At 40.8% G+C, this 5852-nt stretch overlaps 1 non-coding gene across 1 annotated transcript; it reads right to left on the bottom strand.

The window, feature by feature from the left end:
- Positions 1–5471: 5471 nt before the first annotated feature.
- LOC132035659 (small nucleolar RNA R71) lies at positions 5472–5578 on the bottom strand. The gene has a single exon (XR_009409380.1). It is a non-coding gene; the product is annotated as a small nucleolar RNA R71 (small nucleolar RNA).
- Positions 5579–5852: the final 274 nt, after the last annotated feature.

Genomic DNA, 5852 nt, shown 5'->3' on the forward strand with positions numbered 1-5852 from the left:
GAACATGTCGTCCAGATTATCGGACCTTGGCACAGGAGTTGGAGAAGCCGGAACAGCCCCAGCAGCCTCGGTAGAAGCAGGTGCCTCGGATGTTGCAGCTTGGGCATCACTAGGTAGTTGGCTGGTATCCGTTGGAGCCTCAGTGTCGGGAGCCGACTCTGCTCTTTGTTCAGCCTCAATATTCGAAGATGGCCCAGATCTTCTAGGCCTCTGCAGGGGAATCTCTTCGGGTGAAGCATCACCTGAAATGTCAATGAATTCAATTGACCTTAGAGGAGTTAGAAAAAGAACTTCTTCCCCACCTGTGTGCGGAGCCGGAATGGAAGGTCCTTCCTCAGTAGTAGGAAAGGGCGGAATGGTGGTTTCCTCCTCCGGAACAGAGGCGACGGAGGGGCCCTCACCAACCCTTCGAATAAGAACGTCGGACTCTGATTCATCCCTCAGAGTCCGGACAACGCTCCTTGCCCTTTTCTTTGATTTCTGCCCTTTGTCCGAGGGCTTTCTTAGTATCTTACCGGCAGCAGCAATAAGTCGGGATGACCCTGTCGTATCAAATTCAGAAATCAGTACAGCAGACTCGGTTGTTAGTTCCGGGCTTGGCTCCACCGAGCCCTTGGGTAAACCTGAATACCGAAGGGGTTATAGAAAGAAAAGAAAAAAGGGGAGGATGCAATAAATAACAAATCAAGGAGAAGATTACAGTGATTTTGGGAAACCCAGCGGCCACGCGACAGGTCCCCCCATGTCTGTTGTTCATGAGTGTGTTGGCCGATGATTCCTCCAACCCATTCGGTAAGGTTCCGGACGTTCCTGGATACCTGTCTTCGTTGAGTTTGGAAAAGATCGGGTTCCGACCTCGCTTGGCGAGCTTTATCACCCCCCCTTGGAAGATTCTAGGGGAATATAACCGGATGAAGTGCGCCATCGTGAATTCCCTGTTGACGTTATTGTTCAGTAACCAGAGGCAGGCCATGGCCTTCCAAATAATCGGCCCAATTTGGGCCAAGGTCACGTTATACATCCGGCATATCTCTAAAAGAACCGGATCGATTGGAGGATCGAGTTTGAGCGTAAACGGATACGTGTAAACGTATAGGAAACCTTCTCTATGATCGGTAATAGACTCGTAGGGCCCGGGGGCGAACACTTGCACCGGACGATTATCCCATCCACAATCTTCTCGGACTCTGGGGAGGAGATCCTCCGTAATAGACGAAGGCTATCGCCTTACGTCGAAACCCATATCCGTGATCGAAGATGGCTTCTCGACGTCAAATTTGTGGCTGTAGTTGGGTCTGGACGGCACCATGTCCAATGCAGTCAGTCCCACAAATGTTTTTCCCTCGGGTTTTGAGGTTGGCTCGACTCCCTGAGAAGAAACCAAGGGAACGTCCTGGGAAGTAGATTCGGCATTGGGAGACATTTGGAAGGTGTGAAAGAGTGGGTAAGAAGATTTGAGAATTTGAAGTGGCTGATGGAAAGTTCAAGAGCGAAACAAGTGAAGGAAAAGATTAAGATAGAAGCAGCAGTTGAAAGATGAAAAACAGATGAAAGGTTTAGCAAAGAATGCTCTTATGATCAAAACAACAAATGAGGAGAAGTTGAAGTTGGCTTTTGCGATCAAGAAGACAAGAAACAAAGGAGCAAAGAATGAGTAAGTGGAAGAGAAAATGAAAAATGACACAGCTTTGAGCCTTATATAGGCGTGGTACTATAGCGGTTACAGAGAGCAACCAATCGGGCAGCGACACTTGTCCCACAATTAATGAGACGTGATATGAAGCGACGTGCGTTACGGCGGTTCTCGAGGTAGGCCATTCGGGACAGGACACGTTGCCGATGTCAGAAGGACGTGACATAACTGTTCCCGCCAAATTACAAGTTAAGAAAGAGCTTATGGAACCACCGGTTGTGTAACTTATCCACTTCTCGTTACTCCAGTAAAACTACGGTCCGGAAAGTGTGGGGGCTATCTGTATACGGTGAAAAATCGGGTCAATGTAAGACCGGTTAGACCAAGGACCGAGGGTATGTCCAAATGAGCACGAGTATGTTCGGTCTTTTCTTCAGACTGGGGGGATTGCACCGAATGCGGCTGACCCGAGATTAGAGAAGTGTATCCGTTGATCCGGTGTCTCCGAATCAAACTCAACGTGTTCGTTAGTCCGGTTTCTCCAAATCAAACTTACGTGGCCGTTAGTCTGGTTACTCCATGTCCGAACTGAATGTGGTCGTTGGTCCGGTTAACCAGTTGCGGTGCTGCCACGCGTCAAGACCGTTCTGTCATTTTGTACTGACAACCGTACGGGTGTCAGACATACGGTCCTACCTTATCCTTTTAGGGTCTCTTTATTCTAAAAGGCTTTGGATTGTATTCAAGGCTCATGAGGCAAACCTATAAATAGAGGGCACTATCCCACTTTGAGGGGTTGACTTTTTGAGATCTAGAACATTGTAACAGAAAAATATATTGAAGTTCTCTCTCTCCCTCTCTGATTTTAGTCCGAATCAACAGTGCTCTTTAGCTTTATTCATCTATTCAACATAATACACTGCCTAACGAACAAATCCATATATATTTTGTATCAACCAAAAATAGATCAAAATTCATCCACATATCCTATATCTCACTTACAAATTCAATTGTTACAGAAATTCGGGGTAAACAAAACTAAAACGCTTAAATTAAAAAGGAGGGAGTAACACATATTTCAAGAAGAAACATTTAATCTAGATAATGAATCCACGCCAAAAAAAAAAAAATTAAAAAAAATCCACGTCAAATTGCTACATTTTACAGCGATTGTTTTCATTATATAATCACTAGTTGGGATCAGCCCCGGCAACACCCAAGCCTAATTAATGTGAAGTTTCTTCTTTAGTTTCTTCTTTTTCATGTGAAGTTGCTTCGACCAGTTAGAACTAGAATATCTATTGATAAATGATTGCATTGGTACTTTAGTGCTTTGGACTAAAATGCACATACTCAAATGCTTTGGCAATTGTTTTAGATAAAGCTCAAGATAGTTACATATTCCACAGTTATATGTCATATTAAAGCATCCAAAGAACAACTTTGCAAGTGCCTAAGCTTTATCGGATATTTGACAGTCGAGGGACAAGCGCAATTAACAGTCTTGGATGTAAAACAGATAGTATGCACATCTGCATAGACATAGAGGAAATTTAATCACTTTGTTTACTAATATAAAACACTAATAAGTTAAAAGAATTAATTAATATCATCAGTTTAATAAACCAAGTTTTAACCCACCAGAAAGCAACAGTTGAACAGAAAATATTTAGCAGCAACACCGCGAGTACTCAAGATGCATTTTTGGTTATCAATAGATTTTGTATGTAATGGTAGCCGGCTGCCTCAGAGAAATGGTGTTATGATTTCCCAAAGAAGCTAAGGCGTACTTTCTTTGTATTACCATTCTTCAATTTGAGATACAAAGCAAATCATGGTGGTATTGTGGGCCCCATTACGTTTCACTTTTACGCGGGCGCATAAAAGCTACTACGAGGTTATTGGTGCTCTAATTGGATTTTTAGTATTTTTAGAGTCGCCACCTAATTTATTAAAGGAAATTAGGAAAACCGGATAAAAAAAATTTCAAGCAAGAGAGAAATCCTTTGGTACCAAAGTTCGAGTTAAGGGTTCTGGTGATCCCCTAGGGAAGGTTTTACGCCCCTTAGTATTAAAGATCCATAGAATACGTTTAACCTACGAGCTTCAATATGTGACTAATGTATTTATTTGCTAAAATGTTTAATTTTTTGCAAAAATGTCATTCATTTTTTTAACATAAACTCAAGAAAAAATTTGGCAAAAAGACCCCATAGAAAAAGGGGGTTTTGGGTTTAAAAATCAGCAAAAGTGTTTAACTCACTTTATTGCCGGACTAAGACACACCCGGGATTTCTCCCGAGTAGATTCACAACTGTTTTAGTCCGAATAAAATGAATTTAGTACTTATGGATTTTATACATATAGTATAAGGAAAGTATAGAGTATATCTCTAATTTTATACACATATATATAAATAAGAAAAATGAGAGTATTTTTACCCAAATCCAATTTTATGTATCTGAAGTTCATAAGGTCAATCCATACTCCGGTCCAAATTCCGTCTTATCTCGAAATGGCCCAAATGTATTTCCTTTGTTTTCAGTCCACAGATTTCTGGGCTTTCGGCCCAAGACAGTCTCAATTCTTCTCAAGTTGCAAAGTCCAAAATCACAATCTTTTAGGCTTCTAAAAAATGTCCAGTATTTGGCAATCTTTCTTACTTAACAATCAGCCCAAGTTGAAAAATTGTCCCTTACCATTTTGCAGCCACAAAACACTTTGAAATCAGTTCGTTTTTTATTTTTCTCAGATTCAGTTTCAAAAGCCCATTAAGAAATTTATAATTTTAAACACGGGCTTAAGGCCCAACAGCTAATATTTATCAGATTTTTGTTGAGGGCGAAAGGTCCAAAATCGTTACTTAGTCATTGGAAATCATTTAACCTTATTTACACAAGAAGAAAATCGAACCAGTTTTAAACTTTATCCAAAATCCCATTAAGTGTTCCACTTCAAAATTGGCCGAGTTTGAAAAGTGTTTTGAGGTGACTTTCTAATAATACTAAGCATTTTTCCTAAATTCTAAGCATGTAAAAGGGTTTCAATATTTACATGTCTTTCACAAATACATTACACATATAAAATAAAAATGAGAGAAGAGTTTAGGCTGGTGGGCCTACCTAGGCCCACCAATTGCCTATTTTCACCTATAGGTCGGCCTTCAATGCAAATATTAGCTTCCCTTTCATCGGACTCGATCAAAGAAAAAAGAGTTGGGCCTCAGGCCCAATAGGTTTCAAACGGAAGGAAGCGGACAAAATAGCCTCGGTATTTTTCACATGCAAACAGGAAAGGGGAGAAGAAAAAATGATGGTTAGAAAGTACCTAGGCCTTAATGACTAAACTAATAAGAATTTGAGATAGAATAACCATAAAGAAAACCTCAAACATACATTAAATGCATTTTTACACTTAGTTAAATAGTCAAACATGAGGCAAAAGAGAAATACAAAGGTAAACAAAAGAATGAGCCCAAAAATGTAAAGGGACAGGGCCCAATGCAGCAAACAAACAAGGAACAGGCTCAATTCAATACCATTATCATGCACAAACTAACAGTTCCGAGTCCACATAGATAATATACCATATTTATACTTCAACCTATAAGTTCCTATATACCAAAGATATACAAAAAATGTATATACCTAGTATATTCAGGTATATCCCCTGTATATTCAAACAGAAATTAACGCTTAACTCGGTTACGAGTCTTAAATATTCCTTGGCTGGCCAAGCAAGGGAATGGTATGAAAAGCTTCCCAGCAATTCTATTCACACCTGGAGCGAGCTAGCCAATACATTTTTGAAGAAGTGGTTTTCACCGAGCAAAAAGGCTGAACTCCGAGATAAGATCTTTGAGTTCAAACAGCTCCTAGGAGAACAATTATATTCGGCATGGGAGCATTTCAAGTACTATCTAGATCAATCTCCAACTCATGGGTTTCCGGATGCTATTCTCACCGAGAAGTTCTACAAGGGGTTAGATACAATGAATCAGATTGCTGTCAATACTGCCGCTGGTGGATGCTTCATGGACAAGTCATTTGTTAACATCACCCGGTTGCTCGATAAGCTCACCACCCACAATCAAGCTTGGCACTCTAATGATAGCGAAGTTTTGTCATATGGTAATCCTTCTGTTGCCGCGGTGGCCAAAGAGAATCATGACCGAGATCATGCTTTTGCTCAATTGCAAACCACCATGGATTTGCTGTCA

This window comes from Lycium ferocissimum, chromosome 10, assembly GCF_029784015.1.
Source record: "Lycium ferocissimum isolate CSIRO_LF1 chromosome 10, AGI_CSIRO_Lferr_CH_V1, whole genome shotgun sequence".
Lineage (NCBI taxonomy): Eukaryota > Viridiplantae > Streptophyta > Magnoliopsida > Solanales > Solanaceae > Lycium > Lycium ferocissimum.